At 38.3% G+C, this 13565-nt stretch overlaps 1 protein-coding gene across 1 annotated transcript in view; it reads left to right on the plus strand.

Moving 5' to 3' along the window:
* Positions 1-13461: 13461 nt before the first annotated feature.
* Positions 13462-13565, plus strand: part of FOXK2 (forkhead box K2) — a 48440-nt gene continuing 48336 nt past the window's right edge. The window contains exon 1 of the mRNA XM_070739670.1: positions 13462-13474. The gene's annotated coding sequence lies outside the window, so the exon portion shown is untranslated. The remainder of the gene's footprint in view (positions 13475-13565) is intronic.

Consider the following 13565-nt stretch of genomic DNA (forward strand, 5'->3'; position numbering starts at 1 on the left):
AATATTTTTAAAATAAAAAGGAAGGAAGAGGAGACACAATTATTTCGAACCCTTTGGAAGAAAAAGGAAGCTCTGTGTGGTTAAATATTTATTGAGTTTTAGTAGGCATGATGAACTTAACACATTTCAACATGTCAGTCCTTTGAAATAATAAACTAAAATAAATATCTGATCAATAAACAGATACTAAAGATTGGAAGGATCCTTTATTACTTTATTATTGAAGCATATAAACATAGAATCTTAAAGGTCTATCAGAGTTTTCTTCTGCCCTCTTTTATACCAATCAAGACAAAGTTTCTTTTATTTTCCCTTAAAGATAAGGGTTTCTGCACATCTTTGTCAAGATTATTTCTGCATGCCTGTTTACAGTATGTCATCAGCGTACCTCTATATATGCAGCTGGATCTCATAATGATTAGAGTGCCACCTTTGATGTTGGAAACTAGAGTTCCAATCCTAGTTGGAACCTACATTATCAGTAGAGGTTCTTGGACAAAGTCCCCATAATGCTTCACTTGCTTACCTCAAATATGACACAAACTAGCAGGATCATACCAATTTGGCTATCACTTGGATTAACAAGATGTGTCACATATATTTGGGAGCCAGGACAATCTGACAAATGGGCTACTGGAAGAGAGTCTGGAATTGATGGAATGCTACAACAATAGGACATCTAATGTGAAGGAATGTATGGAATGTATAAAGAAAGTATAGATGGATTCGCCTCTAAGTAACTGAGAAAGAGCTAGTTAACTAATGCTTCAACATAGCGAAGAGGAAGTTGCTTTCACAACTTGAGATAAACTAATTACAATTACATGTCCTATTCAGAAGACCCAGAAGCATTGGATATGCAGCCAACACTAGAACATCACTACCATCCTCTCCATTAAAGAGCACATCGTGCATGGATAAACTAGCTACAGAAGGAGCATAGTGGCTCATGTGGTTAGGATGTTGAGTTGATGAGCAGCAAGCCCACATTTGAGACCTGATTGCTCACTTCAACTTCCTGCCAGGAACATGAGAGGAGCCCCCAACTGGCCATCCCCCAAGCAATAGCGATGTCAGAGGCTAGTCCTTTCAATGTGGAAGCACAATGCAATGCGAACTAGCTACCTCATTGCTCAGGCTCGGTGGGAAAGTACCATCTGATAGTATGCTACAAGAGGTCTGCAGAGCCCTCGTGACAATCACTATTAACACTACAACTCAAGCAAATAAACTAGTATACATTAAAGCCACCATAATGCTGGAGATGCTTGACTACAGAATCAGTACTATCTACATACTCTCTTCCCAGAGAGTGAGGTTAGACCCTAAGATCAAGTCAACTCAAAGAGAAGTTAGCCAACTAGTGCAACTACAGAAGGGAGTAGAGATTAAGGATAAGACCCAGCTACTGAAAAAACACAAGGGGCTCTGAAATAGTAGAGATTGCTAAACAAAGACTGACAGCACTGTCTACCATAATAAGAAGATACAACAGAGAAGCAGAGGCCAAGAAGATAAATTTTGTTGCCTGTTCTCCAGAAAACCATCCAGGATGTATATTTGCAACAACACAATAAGAGCACAAACGGCATTAGCAAAAACAGAACAGTACTGGAAGAACATATGGGAAAAAGAGAAGAAAAACAACATCAGTGCAAAGTGGCTGAAGGACCTGACCATTTCTATCCCAGTGGGAGACATTCAACAGTGAGTCAAGAACATGAAGAGCTGGATAGCACCTGGCCCGGACATGATCTATGTTACTGGCTAAACAAACTAACAGCAATACACAAAGGATTAGCAACACAGATGAATCAGCTGCTAGGAACAGGCTTCTACCCAGACTAGCTAAGACAAGGAAGGAATGTGCTAATTATTAAAGACTCCCTACAAAGGACCATCTCCATTCAACTAAATGGCCAATCTGCATCCACATAGCATGAGATTGAAAATAATTCAGATCCTCTTTTATACAAAGTAAGAGCGAAGAAATAATAAATTTGGAATTTTCTTATACAGAACAAAAGCTACACCTTTAAATAATATCTAAAAGCAGAATCTAATTGTTTCACTAACAGAATGATTTTCATCTGCAGTACATGCATTCCTTGATGTAGAACCATTCATTTAGTGACCATTCAAAGTTACAATGGCCACTGAAAAAAGTGATTTATGATTGTTTTTCACACTTATGACCATAGCAGTGTCCCCATAATCACATTATCAAAATTTGGATACTTTTATGATGGTTGAAGGGTCATGGGATCATGGGATTACCCTTTGCAACCCTCTGACATGCAAAAGGTCAATGGGGAAGCCAGAAACACACAACAGCCATGTTGCTAACTTAACAACTGCAGTGTTTCATTTAACAATTGACAAGAATGGTCATAAAACAGGGCGAAACTTAACAGCTGTCTTAGTAACATTGAGGCGCAATCCTCTAATTTTCACAACCCACCCAAATCTACTGTGAAGAGACTGTGGAGAAGAGTCATCGTTTGTCTGCAAAGTTTTATTTTCAGAAAACTTGATCCCCCTCCCCCAAAACTTTATATTTAATTGTATAATTTCTTTGAGAAAGGGGTTTTAGTCTTTAGAAAAAAGTAATTTATACACTAGTGTTATATAATTATAATTATTTGAGTAATAAAAATCAGATTTATCCCAGTAAAAGACTGCCTTACATAGCACAAATGATTCTACTCTTTTTACATTTGTAAAAGTGTAATTTATTTAGATCAAAATATGCAATAGTATGGAAACCACAGAAACTATTGATTGTAAATAAAACAACGCATAGTGTAACACAAGGTAAATTATTTTTTAATAATATTTGTAATACAGAATGAGGACAGAAGATTTTCAATGTAAGAAAATTAAAATTTCTTATATATCAAAATATTGAATCAAGTACTGAATTATAACAATATGTTGTATCGGTGACTTGACTAATAACATTGCGACTGCAATTTTCAAGGTCTTTTTTATGTCTAAATTTAAGTACAGATGAACAGTAGGGTCAAGACAGCTATTGGATAATAGAAACCTATCTACAACAGGATAATTAACAACTGCTCTTTAGTTGGTAAAAGTTGTACCCATAAAACATTAATATAATTAAAATATCTCAAATTTCAAGAACCGTAGTCCAAACAAACCCAGCATAATGTGCTAGTGTCAAGTGATAGTGCTTTGGCATACATCAACAATATAGCAAACTATAACAGAACAGACTCTATTTGTGTATATTATACTTAAAACAATATGAAATATAGAAAATGAAAAAATATGACTTTAAAAATAACAGTATGATAAATATTTGATCATATAGTTTTATTAGTCATCTAAATTCAAATGCAAATAAGGCAACTACAGTATAGCTCTTTGCCCAACCTTGAAAGAGTAAGCACAGTAATACTGCCACCAAGTGACTTCTCAGAGAATTTTTATCTGTAGATCAGCGATGGTACTGAAACGAAAAGTATATCTGTTTTATTTTGCTTTTCATTTTGTCAATCAAGTATATGCCTACCTTGATATTATCTGAAGAGAAACTGCAATGCTTAGAGCTTTTTTTCAGAATAATTTGTTCTGATGTGACAACCACTTCCAGATATGTTTAAATAATTAAAGATGAGTCCACTGTGTATCCCAAAAACAAGAATATAAGGATCAAAAGATCCATCTGTGCTGCAACTGACACTACAAAGTGAATTATTAAATTATAATATAAAATATATATTGTATAGTATATTACTGTATGTCAGAGTTTCCCAACCTTGGCTACTTGAAGATATCTGGACTTCAACTCTCAGAATTCTGGCTGGGGAATTCTGGGAGTTAAAGTCCAGATATCTTCAAGTAGCCAAAGTTGGGAAACACTGCTGCATGTCATATTCAGAGCATTAGCATAGCATTAGCATATACTGTTTCATAATGCTTTACAGCTCTAAGCGGTTTACAGAGTCAGTATCTAGCCCCCAACAAGCTGGGTCTTCATTTTACAGACTTCAGAAGGATAGAAATTTGAGTCAGCCTTGAGCCGCTGAGAATTGAACAACTGGCAGCATTAGCCGGCAATACTACATTCTAAGCACTGAGCCATTTGCATCGCAGCAACAGTGTACAGCAACAATCTGCTCAATCTGTTAACTAGGGAACTAATATGTTCCAGTGATAAAGAGTGATACATAAATGTACAACAAATTTAAGCTATTTCATATATATTGGAGCTCCTTGTGTGAAGGTTTTGAAATATCTTAGACACAGTGTGAGCAGGTTTGTTAACATATCCCTCAAACTAAATTTGTAAATTCATAGAAATTGTGCTGATTATTATCTTCTACATGTATTAAGCTACACACTTCCATAATATAGTATGTTTTATCAAAATTTGAGGAACTGATTAATATCTGATGTAAAAGACAGACCTGCAAACAGATAACAGATTCCCAGTCCAGCTGACAAAGTATTGCTTGGTAAAACAATCTGTCAGGTACTATTATTTTTTCAGTGAAGCAAAAAGCATCTTTGGGAATATACTGATGCAGAAAAATAATGCAAGAAGGCAGGCTAGTTATCAGACTCTCCAATGAATTGCTGTTCACCATTAAAACAACATACCAGTAACTGCCCAGGGTAAAACATTCCCAACAATCAGAAAAAATATTTGACAAAAGTCCCCCGGCACTCTAAATCTTAATCTGGGAACAGAGCCAGGTCTTAAGGGACTTCCAAAACTCTTGGACAGTAAAAGCCATGTATCCCCAATGGGTTATTGTTCCAAATTGAAACAGAGATAGTATCCTTGGTTACCTAACAATTTAAGATTTAAATGAGAGGATTCTGTCTGAATGTACTGGACAGGCAGAAACAACTGAAGACAGATGGTCCCTCAAATAATAAAACCCAATACATGAAGGGTTTTATAGATAACAACTAACTTCTTGAATTGTAACTGGAAGGCATCTGGTAGCCAATGTGGTTTGTGGAGCAGCCATGACACACAGGAATAACAGGAAGCGTCCATTGCTACTTATACTCCTGGACAAACTGGAGTTTCCAAAGAATCCTCGAGGGTAGCATCGTTATAAGGTGACTAGAGTGTTTGCAATCCTCTGAAGATTGCACTCTTGGGCGTAACTGTTGTACAAGACAAATCAAGCAGAGTGCAGTTCTTTATGGGGATTGCACAGTAGTCAAATAGAGACGTACAACTACATTTATCAGTACAGTGGTACCTCGGTTCTCGACCATAATCCGTTCTAGAACTGTGGTTGAGCACCGATTTGGTCGAGAACTGAATTAATTTATCCCATAGGAAATAATGGAAATGTATTTAATTGGTTCCCAGCCCATTGACTTGCTGGGAACCAATTAAATCTACAGTATTTCCTCTATTCCCTATGGGATAAAGATCTCAGGGAATGGGATGAGAGGGAATGGGAGTCGGAACGCCCCTCCTGGCCGCCCTCTTAATAGCCTTCCAGTCTCTACCACGCAGCAGCAGCGTCGGGAATGTCGCGCGGTTCAGTTGGTTACCTCCAGGCAGTTGCACCAACTTTTTCTTTCCCCGTGGCGGCTCCGGCGGCTTCCCTTCACGTGACGTTCCTGACGCTGCTGTTGCTCCTCGAAGGGAAGCCGACGGAGCCGCCACCGCCGGGGAAAAAAAATTGGTGCAGCTGCTTGTAGGTAACCGACTGAACGCTGAGGAAAGTAGCCCCCACGAAGCTGCCGGTATTGTAGCCAGCCCTACCCTTCCTGCTGCGTGGAGAAGTTACAAGGTAGAGACTGGAAGGCTATTAAGAGGGCGGCCAGGAGGGGCGTTCCGACTCCCATTCCCTCTCACCTCGTCCCTCAGATCTTACATTTCGGATAGAAAACAAAATTTTCTGTTCAGTATCCGAATTTTTGTTCGGATACTGAAGCAAATTTTTGCAGAAAATTTTGTTCGGTATCCGAAATGTACGAGAAAGGAAGCGTTCGAAAACCGAGGTACCACTGTATTTTGCTACTTAATGCTTTTAGTGTTCTTCTGTGAAACTGTGTCATAAACTGTACCCTGTCCTTCAGATCCTATACATAGTCAGATACAGTGCTAAGAAATACAATGTAGTGATACCTCGTCTTACGAACGCCTCTTCATACGAACTTTTCGAGATACGAACCCGGTGTTTAAGATTTGTTTGTCTCTTCTTAAGAACCATTTTCACCTTACGAACCCGAGCCCGGGTATGTGGGCTCTCTTACTGCTGCAGGGATTCCCCTGCCTTGTGACTGCCACCGCCGGGATATCCCATTTGCTTGCCGCCCCCGCCCGGGATTCCCCGCCTCCTTTTGCTTGCACCTGCAGTCCCGAGGCGGGGAACGCTGGAGCTGCCCCATTTCCCTGCCACTTTCTCCTCTAGCCTTCCAGTTCTTCTGCTCCCTGCAGCCGCCCCATCCCATTGCCAAAATCCCCCCAAGCCTACCGCTTCCTTTGCCCCATCTCACTGCCAAATCATCCCTCCAAAAGCTTCCTACACTGCCCCAAATCACTGCCAAAATCACCTCTCCAAAAGCTTCCTACGCCATCCCAAATTACCTCCAAAATCACCTGGCGTAAGAAGCTTTTGGAGGGGTGATTTTGGGAGCAATTTGGGGTAACATTAGCGTTCGTTAAGACCTCCATTCCTCGCTTCTCCTTGCTGTCCGTCTCCACTCCGTTAGCCTTCACTTTGTCCGCCCCCACTTTTTTTTTAAGCCTTAAAGTTTGGATTTTCCAAATGGGTTTGCATGTATTATTTGCTTTTACGTTGATTCCTATGGGAAACATTGTTTCATCTTACGAACTTTTCTACTTACGAACCTCGTCATGGAACGAATTAAGTTTGTAAGACGAGGTATCACTCTATATCTTATGTATTTTGTATTCTGTTTCGACTGGTAGGCATTTTTAATCATAAGAGTGGGAAATAAAAATTAATTTGAGCACTGATTTTTTTCTTGACAGTAATTTTTGTTTGATTTATGTTACAATGTTAATGCTGTTGTTTTAGCTAATGCACATATGTGCAATATGCTATTAAATGTTTTAATTTAATAAACTAATTTTCTAAATAGAAGTATTTTAAATATTAAAATATGATTTTATATTTCTGTCAAAATATTAATGTCATAACATTGGCCAATTAAAATGAGACACAAACAGATTATGTTTTTAAATCACTGCTTTCACATCAGGCCTAGACAGCTTTTTTTTACATTATTAATAAATTATAGCATGATGTTTCATCTAATATTTATTAACTAATTTTAAAGATAACAGTTTCCTAAGTTCACCTTTGTCAAGACATATTGTTGTTATTGTTGTTGTTATTAACAAAAATGTAAAATCACAGTTACCAAGAAGCTAACATATCATGATATACCGGCATAAATAAAAAAGTTATCTGAGGGACTGTCTCTTGCCCTTCACTTCTACCCGATCAATCAGAGCAGGGAGGGAGGGAATGTTGTGGCTCCCATCCCAGAGAGGGTCTTATCCGTGGTGGCTCCCTCTCTCTGGAACATCATTGCTAGTGGTGGATTGTTCCCGATTTGGAGAACCAGTAGTGGCAATGATAAGAGGCTCTGCCCAACCACCCAAGACACTTCTGCACATGTGCAGAAACATTGCAAGTGCACAGATGCAAGAACAAGTCAACGAAGCAGTGGAAGTGATGTGCCGGTGTCTGGAGGCTGTTGGGGCCTGGATGGGTGTCAACAGACTCAAACTCAACCCGGATAAGACGGAGTGGCTGTGGGTTTTGCCTCCCAAGGACAATTCCATCTGTCCTTCCACTACCCTGGGGGGGGGGGAAGAATTATTGACCCCCTCGGAGAGGGTCCGCAACTTGGGCGTCCTCCTCGATCCACAGCTCACATTAGAGAACCATCTTTCAGCTGTGGCGAGGGGGGCGTTTGCGCAGGTTCGCCTGGTGCACCAGTTGCGGCCCTATCTGGACCGGGACTCACTGCTCACAGTCACTCATGCCGTCATCACCTCGAGGTTCGACTACTGTAATGCTCTCTACATGGGGCTACCTTTGAAAAGTGTTCGGAAACTTCAGATCGTGCAGAATGCAGCTGCGAGAGCAGTCATGGGCTTACCTAGGTATGCCCATGTTTCACCAACACTCCGCAGTCTGCATTGGTTGCCGATCAATTTCTGGTCACAATTCAAAGTGTTGGTTATGACCTTTAAAGCCCTTCATGGCATTGGACCAGAATATCTCCGAGACCGCCTTCTGCCGCACGAATCCCAGCGACCGATCAGGTCCCAGAGTGGGCCTTCTCCGGGTCCCGTCAACTAAACAATGTCGGTTGGCGGGCCCCAGGGGAAGAGCCTTCTCTGTGGCAGCCCCGACCCTCTGGAACCAACTCCCCCCAGAGATTAGAACTGCCCCTACTCTCCTTGCCTTTCGTAAGCTCCTTAAAACCCACCTTTGTCGTCAGGCATGGGGGAACTGAGACATTTCCCCCGGGCATATACAATTTATGAATGGTATGTTTGTATGTATGTTTGTTTAGTAAATGGGGTTTTTTAAATATTTTAAACTACAATTTAGATTTGTTATGAATTGTTTTATTCTGTTGTGAGCCGCCCCGAGTCTGCGGAGAGGGGCGGCATACAAATCTAAATAATAAAATAAAATAAAATAAATAAACCAGTAGAGACAGGATTTACAATCCACTACTGATCATTGCCACAGACATTAGAATGGCTCCAACTCTAATACTCTTCCGGAAGGCGCTGAAGACCTGATTCTGCTAGCAGGCCTTGGGAACCCAGAGTAGGATGGAGCCCATTAAATGGCTTGTGTGGTCTTCTGCTGTCGGGGCAGGGGGTGGGAGCTGATTTTGTTATATTATACTATATTAATTTATTTGATTCTTTTTGTAAGTTTTTATTGTTTTAAATGTGGTTTTATATTCTGTGAGCGACTTTGAGTTGCCATGGGTGAATAAGCGGCAACATAAATTCAATCAATCAAATAAATTATTTTTTTTATTTTTTATTATTATTATTATTATTATTATTATTATTATTATTATTATTATTATTATTATTATTTAGATTTGTATGCTGCCCTTCTCTGAAAACTTGGGGCAACTCACAAGTTGCAGATCCAAGCAGGTAACTTTTTGACAGATGGACATTTTGTTAAAGTTCAGATTTTTAAAAATATCACACTAAGGATTTTTTGGAATGGTACCCAGTGTCCCAATAACCGCAGACCACCACTGTCACTTTATGCCATAGGATTTCAACTTTTATATTATTTAAAACAATTAGTCCCTTTTATATTATTGCTGTTGTCTTTGAAACATTTACTAATTCAAAGAAATGTTCTGAACAATTGCAAATTTCAGTGCATAGATATAACTATTGTCTTCTCCATACGTGATTGATGTGATTGCCACACCTCCAGAGTTCTTTTTCAGTATTTACAAACACTCAGACTAGGCCACTGCCTAGATACTGAGGAGGATGATGTCATCTGAAAAAGCACATGTCTTGTTGCAGCATGGAGGATTGTTAATTCCTTCCGGGACAGGCCTCTGTTAAAAACGCCGACTGAACATGAAACAATGGAGATAGTAATCTGATAGTCTATATATGTTACGGATTATTATTCAGCGCACCAAAACAATGTGATTTTTGTTAATCGGCTATTGCTGCTCTGCACGTTATGACCTCCATAAGCAGTTTAGAGCATTATGGGAAGCATGGTTTGTAAACCAACTGCAGACATTTGTGTCGGATTAAATAACAGGCAAGGATTTTTTCAAATGACTGGATTGGAATTTTCCAGAATTAGTAGGTGTGAAATGAAGTACCGTATTTAGTCCAGAACATTATGAAAGAAACACTATAAACTATGATATATTTTATTACAAAGGATTTTAAAAGGCTGTTTAGAAAAGCACAATCCAGATGAAGTAAAATCCTATATTTTTAAAAGGAGAATTTTATTTTATGCAAAATAGTATTAAATTGATATCGATTCCACTGTTTTAAAACGTTGGCATTTTGCAGAGCATATTTGGCAGGTATCTATCACAATATTTCAAATATGTTTGTCAAACATGATTAGAAAAAAAAAAATTTTCATGGTGATAATTACTGTAGCAGTCCTGGTGACATGCAGTAGCTGAGCAACAATTGCCATTTAAATCCTGGAACAGGTAAAGATTTAACCACATGCAACAGTTCATCAGCAGTTATATAGTCATTATATGCCTGCACTCTCCAAAACCCACCTTACCTTTAGTGAAGCTTGAAGTGTTTGTTGTGAACGGTTGTTTTATCCAGAAACTTTATATTGCATCTCCCAACTGAATTATGGCACATTAACATGTTCTGCTTCAGTTCAGAGAAAATATGTGACTTCAGACACAAGGGTGCTTTTCAAAGGGCAACTGAACTTTCTTTGTTTTTTCCTTGAAGACATTTCACTTTTCATCCAAGAAGCTTCTTCAGTTCTGAAGAAGTCCACTTCTGAACTGAAGAACCTTCTTAGATAAGAAGCGAAATGTCTTCAAGGAAAAAATAAAGAAAAGCCAGTTGTTTTTTGAAATGCACTTTTGGGCCAATTGTGACCTGGATGACTGAGAATCTCCATAGACATGTGACTTCAGCTAACTTCAGTGAACCAGTATGTATTTTAGGAGGAAAAATTTATTTTCGAACGGGGCTGTTTTGGTTATTGTGTGCAATTTATTTTCCTGGAATTGTTCACCAATTTATTTTATTAAGTAATGAATTGATTTCTGGAACTTCAGATGATTGTCCTGTTTTCTATCACAGTAATGCTTTTAGAATGAACTTTAAAATGATTTTAAAACTTATTTACATACAGATGCTACTATCAAAACTGTTAACATTTGCTCATTTGTTTCCAGAATAAAGGAAGGTTGGCAGGAAATCAAACAAAGCTTTGTCTTGGAATGCATAAATACCTGCATATTAATAAAGGAAAGATGTAATTAAATATTTATCTATTTATTTATTTAAAAGACCTATATTGCTGCTCATCTTATAAACCATAATCCCAAGTAATTAAAAAATCAATAAAAATATTGAAACATGAAACCTTAATAAAAATTGCTACCTAATACCTCAATACATCAGCGTTCTGTTTTACTAGGCTCCATTCTCAGCATGTCCCAATGTTAGCAGTTTAAATTTAGCAAAATACCACGATCACTGAAATCCATCTGTTACTTGAATCTTATTACAGTGCTGCAAATCATACTGACAAGGGCCAACATTATGTAATTGCCTTTCTGAATATTCCCATTCCTTTTCTTCAAAAGATAAAACGGAGTTTGCAAAGGGGGGGAAAAAAAGGGGGGGGGGAGAGGTATAATTCAACTCTGAATTGAAGTTCCATTCTGCTGGAATCCAGGGCAAAGATCTAAAACAGGAATTTTCAAACCTTCAGGGTAAAATGCCTGTGATATATAAAAGTATCAGCTCTCAGAGTTAGTACCTGGCTGTCACCACATTGAGGTAGATCCAGTAAGAAAATAGAATCCACAATAAGTACAAGTCCTCTTGCACTGGAATTCCACCTTACTGTATGAGATGCAAAAACAGAACCTTGAAAACGGTGGAATCTATTTACCTTCTCTATCAGTTCGGAAGCACACGCTGTGAGGAGAAAAAAGGGAAAATTCTTTCTATGTTTCCCTTTTTTAGATTCATAGAATAGTGGACTATAAGCTTAAATGAAATGAATGTGGTTGATCAAATCAAAGGACCAGACTATCTTCTTCCCACCTCTTCCCCTTTCCCCACCACACAAATCAACCTTGTCTTTACTATCAAAGGTCTTTCTGTGGATTTGTCCTTCACCAAAGACAAACCAAGGATAAGATCTGCCATGCCTTTGGTTTCTGTTTTTGCTTCAAAATATTCCCTTGAAATCAACGATAATATTTTCAGTACAGTACTATTTTCAGACTTTCTTTTTAAAATAACTTGTTGCTTAACCTTTCTGTAAACCATATTGTGTGCCCCTTTAAAAATGGTAAAGGTAAATAAATACAAATGTTTTGAAGTAAACAGCAGATCTGGTATACTGTATTGTACTAACCTCTGATTTTCAAAAAACCCGCATATGCTAACCTTGACTGAAAAAGTGAAAACTTAATGTCATTGTTCTGTTTTTGTTAAGGTGTCTAAGAAGAGGATTTACAAGATCTTATGCAGTTATCTTTTTCAAATCATCCTGTAAATGCCAAGGGAATCCTGGACTGTGAGAGCTATAATAAAAGCTGAGTTTTATCATCTTTGTTATTTCTGCTAGTTCTGAAGACAATCAATCCCTTGTTGTAATATCATAAAAGTATTATTTGCTTTGATCTGCCAAATAGAACATTTCATTTGATAAACCAAATCATACTTTTAGGACTATCAACCCATTCTTAGAACTAGAACAATATATATTGGACAAAGATACATAAATATGAACACATGCTTGAATAGGTATAATGCGCATAAAAAGTTTATACTGTTCAGAAGGAATTAAAAATTTAAAAGTCAAAGTTAAGGGATAATGATACAATACTGCACAAATATATATAAGAGAAAATTTCATACAAAAAATGTGAACATACGGTAACAAAATAAATATGTCAATACATGCAGTTCCTTTTTTTAGATGCAGAAAACTTTATGGATCAGTTTAAGTACCTCAGTATCTGTGACAGTAACAGCGAGTGTAAATAGCATCCTTTTTTTACATTAATGTTAAATGTTAAAACGGAATATTTTCAACATTTTTAATCAAAAGCAAGAATTAGCAACAGATACATTGGACAATAAAAAGATATACTGTACTTAACAATCTTACTAAATATATGCATTACATTGCATAAGCAGCTTTCTCCTTAGTGTGGTATACAGTATGAAAAGGATTGCTACTGTTACTGTTCTACTATTATAGAACAAATTCAGTATTATATCTGAATTACTTGTGTAAAGGAATTTATTTAGAATAAAGAATTATAAAAAAGCAAAATAAGGAGTATTGATTCTTTTGGCTTAAGCAACCCAGAATCTACTTCCTCTGTCATGAGAGAATGCATGTGTGTATCTAATAGAGGAATGAACTGAGAGCATTACATTAAGATGTTTTGAAATTCCTTACAATTTATTTATGGAGTTTTCCAGCATTTTTTAAGGCTAGTTCTTAAGTTTTTGCCATCGTGTTACAGCAGCGACCGCTTCTACCACCGTCCCACTCCAAATGATTACAAAATCCAAGCCACAGTTTCATTCTACCTCGTTGCCTGCCTGTCTCCAGTGCGGGCACAATCTACCCTCGTTGCCTTGCGTCGATCCCGGTGACGCTTGTGAGTGGCGGACACCTCGGAGCTCCAAAGAGCGTGCGGCACGCTCATTGGCTAAGCCGGCAGCCTGTCTAGTAGAAGGGGGACTAGCGTGAGTGTGGGTTGCACCGTAAGCGCTCTGTCGCTTGTGTCTGTCGGTGTCTGGGGCCGACCCGGCAGGCGGTGTAGGGAATCGGGGAGGG

This window comes from Erythrolamprus reginae, chromosome 2 (genome assembly GCF_031021105.1).
Source record: "Erythrolamprus reginae isolate rEryReg1 chromosome 2, rEryReg1.hap1, whole genome shotgun sequence".
NCBI lineage: Eukaryota > Metazoa > Chordata > Lepidosauria > Squamata > Dipsadidae > Erythrolamprus > Erythrolamprus reginae.